The sequence below is a fragment of the Coregonus lavaretus genome (assembly GCF_964263955.1).
Source record: "Coregonus lavaretus genome assembly, contig: HAP1_SCAFFOLD_6155, whole genome shotgun sequence".
NCBI classification, from domain to species: Eukaryota; Metazoa; Chordata; class Actinopteri; order Salmoniformes; family Salmonidae; genus Coregonus; species Coregonus lavaretus.
The window spans coordinates 30,001-34,625 of NW_028165467.1; the positions used below are offsets into that span (position 1 = coordinate 30,001).

General features: G+C 47.6%; 1 pseudogene across 1 annotated transcript in view; it reads left to right on the forward strand.

The window, feature by feature from the left end:
- The window catches only part of LOC311115824 (alpha-actinin-1-like), a 30,595-nt pseudogene extending 25,977 nt beyond the window's left edge, over positions 1 to 4,618 (forward strand). Inside the window, exons 5-8 of the transcript XR_014615404.1 lie at positions 2,025 to 2,172; positions 2,444 to 2,594; positions 2,921 to 3,029; positions 4,498 to 4,618. The product of XR_014615404.1 is annotated as an alpha-actinin-1-like (transcript). The remainder of the gene's footprint in view (positions 1 to 2,024; positions 2,173 to 2,443; positions 2,595 to 2,920; positions 3,030 to 4,497) is intronic.
- Positions 4,619 to 4,625: the final 7 nt, after the last annotated feature.

The window sequence follows — 4,625 nt, forward strand, 5'->3', positions numbered from 1 at the left end:
TCTGGATTGACGTGTACGACAGCGTGTTCCAGTTCCCGCCAATATCCAACAACTTCGCACAGCCATTGAAGAGGAGTGGGACAACATTCCACAGGCCACAATCAACAGCCAGATCAACTCTATGCAAAGGAGATGTCGCGCTGCATGAGGCAAATGGTGGTCACACCAGATACTTACTGGTTTTCTGATCCACACCCCTACCTGTTTTTTAAGGTATCTATGACCAACAGATGCATTTCTGTATTCCCAGTCATGTGAAATCCATAGATTAGGTCCTAATGAATTTATTTCAATTGACTGATTTCCTTACATGAACTGTAACTCAGTTAAATCTTATCTTGTATTTGGGATGCAAGATGATTTGTAGACCAGTAATTCTGCGCAGAACCTTGCTCCGGACGATCATCTCAAACACCCTGAAGCCTTGTTTCCATTGGCACTTTAAATCAGGCCCACATTCGACACGGCTTGAATTGGACTTGGCCCTAAATTCCAATAGAAACAAATCTTGAGTGCGGTGACTGGTGACTGGTGACTGGTGACTGATGACTGATGACTGGTGACTGGTGACTGATGACTGGTGACTGATGACTGGTGACTGGTGACTGATGACTGGTGTCAGATGACTGGTGACTGATGACTGGTGACTGGTGACTGGTGACTGATGACTGGTGTCAGATGACTGGTGACTGGTGACTGGTGACTGGTGACTGATGACTGATGACTGGTGACTGGTGACTGCTGATGACTGGTGACTGATGACTGGTGTCAGATGACTGGTGACTGATGACTGGTGACTGATGACTGATGACTGGTGACTGATGACTGGTGACTGGTGACTGCTGATGACTGGTGACTGGTGACTGATGACTGGTGACTGGTGACTGATGACTGGTGTCAGATGACTGGTGACTGATGACTGGTGACTGGTGACTGATGACTGGTGTCAGATGACTGGTGACTGGTGACTGCTGATGACTGGTGACTGATGACTGGTGACTGATGACTGGTGACTGGTGACTGGTGACTGCTGATGACTGATGACTGGTGACTGATGACTGGTGACTGGTGACTGATGACTGGTGACAGATGACTGGTGACTGATGACTGGTGACTGATGACTGGTGACTGGTGACTGGTGACTGATGACTGGTGTCAGATGACTGGTGACTGATGACTGGTGACTGGTGACTGGTGACTGGTGACTGATGACTGATGACTGGTGACTGGTGACTGGTGACTGCTGATGACTGGTGACTGATGACTGGTGACTGATGACTGGTGACTGGTGACTGCTGATGACTGGTGACTGATGACTGGTGACTGATGACTGGTGACTGATGACTGGTGACTGGTGACTGGTGACTGATGACTGATGACTGGTGACTGATGACTGGTGACAGATGACTGGTGACTGGTGACTGATGACTGGTGACTGGTGACTGATGACTGGTGACTGCTGATGACTGGTGACTGGTGACTGGTGACTGATGACTGGTGACTGGTGACTGATGACTGGTGACTGGTGACTGCTGATGACTGGTGACTGATGACTGGTGACTGGTGACTGATGACTGGTGACTGATGACTGGTGACTGGTGACTGCTGATGACTGGTGACTGGTGACTGATGACTGGTGACTGATGACTGGTGACTGGTGACTGATGACTGGTGACTGATGACTGGTGACTGATGACTGGTGACTGGTGACTGGTGACTGATGACTGGTGACTGGTGACTGATGACTGGTGACTGGTGACTGATGACTGGTGACTGGTGACTGATGACTGGTGACTGGTGACTGATGACTGATGACTGGTGACTGGTGACTGATGACTGGTGACTGATGACTGATGACTGATGACTGGTGACAGGTGACTGGTGACAGATGACTGATGACTGGTGACTGGTGACTGATGACTGATGACTGGTGACTGATGACTGGTGACTGGTGACTGGTGACTGGTGACAGATGACTGGTGACTGGTGACTGTCGGCTGAACCTATATGTTGTATTTGTGCAGGACGTCTCTAACGCGTGGGGCGGTCTGGAGGGGGCGGAGAAGGGTTATGAGGAGTGGCTCCTCAACGAAATACGTCGGCTGGAGAGACTCGACCACCTGGCCGAGAAGTTCCGCCAGAAAGCAGCCATCCACGAAACCTGGACTGAAGGTACCAGAACCATGCTAAGCAAGAACACCTCTTCTGTTTCCGTTTGACCATTTTAATTGAAACTATTATTATAAGTGACTTAATTGTTACCCAGAAATGATTTGATATGGAATGTAGGATCACTGTGTGCAGCACCTTAAATATGTATAATGTCCTCTGTAATCTGTTTTTGTTCAACATAGATTCTGTATTAGTGTAATTACTGTATCCATTTTCCAGTGATTTGTGACGCCTGTGATGTGTGATGGCTTTGATGTGTCTCCCCCTGCAGGTAAGGAGGCGATGCTGCAGGCGCGGGACTTTGAGACAGCCTCTCTGTCTGAGATCAAGGCTCTGCTGAAGAAACATGAGGCCTTCGAAAGTGACCTGGCTGCGCACCAGGACCGCGTAGAGCAGATAGCTGCCATCGCACAGGAGTTAAAGTAAGGGGGGAGGGAGGGAGGGAGGGAGGGAGACTTTATACAATGATAGTTAACGGCAGATAACCTTCAGTAACAATGACCATCTCACAGGAGAGTGGTGTAGATGAAAGGCTTTCAGTCACTTTTGTTACAGGTTGTTTGATCAGATCCTCCACTATCTTTACAATATGTCTGCTGTAACATAACATTGTTATACTGACCTGCTCTGTCTCATTCCCCTGTTTTACATAACATTGTTATACTGACCTGCTCTGTCTCATTCCCCTGTTTTACATAACATTGTTATACTGACCTGCTCTGTCTCATTCCCCTGTTTTGTTCCACAGTGAGCTGGACTACTATGACTCGCCCAGCGTGAACGCTCGCTGCCAGAACATCTGTGACCAATGGGACGCCCTGGGAGCCCTGACTCAGAAACGCAGCGAGGCTCTGCAGGTACAGTAGGAGGGGCTTAGTGGGGTGGGGCTCTGCAGGTACAGTGGGAGGAGCTTAATGGGGTGGGGCTCTGCAGGCATAGTAGGAGGGGCTTAGTGGGGAGTAGCACTGTAGGTACAGTAGGACAGTAGGAGGGGCTTAGTGGGGCGGGGCTCTGCAGGCATAGTAGGAGGGGCTTAGTGGGGCGGGGCTCAGCGGGTACAGTGGGAGGGGCTTAGTGGGTCGTGTTCCTGGCGGGACGTATTCCTATAGGTAGGAGGGGCTTATCAGGGTGTGTCTCTGTGTGGTCTATAGGTAGGAGGGGCTTATCAGGGTGTGTCTCTGTGTGGTCTATAGGTAGGAGGGGCTTATCAGGGTGTGTCTTTGTCTACAGGGAGGAGGTGCTTACTGGGCAGTGGTCCTTTAAGTAGTAGGAGCCTATCATAGATCATGGAAATGTAATTACTAGAAGGGACAAAGCCCAAGCCTCTGAGACCTCGGAACGTTCACTTGAATGGGAATTTATTTCTATGGTGCTGACAGGAGGCAGAAAAGAGACAATCCAATACTGAATATACTGTATACTGTATATGTAAGATGTTCTTACATTACATTGGAAATAATGGACGACGCAGCGGGACGAGGCGGAGCCGAGTAATGTACAGAACTGAGGCGTTTATCCCGCTTATACCACAGTTGCCAAAGAAAACATATGAAAAGCACACATTTACCGGTATACATACTTTTGTTGTTGTTGTTGATATTTCATTTTTATAAAGTGAATTCATACTTTCTCATCTTTTGGGTGCTAGAAACGCCACCCAGTCGTTCGTTCTTTATGTTCCTTTAGGTTCTCATCCTTTGCTAGCTAGCTAGCTAGCTACAGCTAACACAAAACATGACCTTTGCAGCCAGAATAACAGCAAAGTAGCTGTTTTCTACTGACATTCATTTGGACACATCCATAACATTGAGTTGGTAATTGAGTTTGTTGCTAGCTAACCTGCCAATATGACAACTGAATTCAAAAATACCATTTGCTGAAAAACAGCTGCTCAAACTATAAACGTGGGAGGGGAGCAGCAGAGGGAGCAGCAGAGGGAGCGGAGAAATTCATGTTCATCACTAACCACGTTAGGACCAGCGTTTAAAATGTATCCAATTCAGTTTGTGAAGTTGTTGGTTTAGCTTTCTGTACGGTCTGCATGTGTAGGAGCGTATTGCGTCATGATTGCAAGTGTCACGATATTTTTTTACTACTGTCCTATTATCTGGTTGTCCATTCTAAAATGCCCTTCTAGCCAATCAGAAATGAGTATTCAACAATGCTGTGGTATAAATATATATATAAATGCGATCAATTAGATGCTCAATTCAGTTTGTTGGTCCATAAGTTCCATGCTTAATATGAGCCGGAACTGCTCATAGGCTTATGCCTAATAACGAAACACTCTTTTTTCTGTGGTGTTTCTTTGTGTGAAACCAACAGAGAACTGAGAAGCTTCTGGAGACCATAGACCAGTTATATCTTGAGTTTGCCAAACGAGCTGTCTTTCCCGTTCAACAACTGGATGGAGGGCGCCATGGAGGACCTGCAGGACACCTTCATCGTCCACA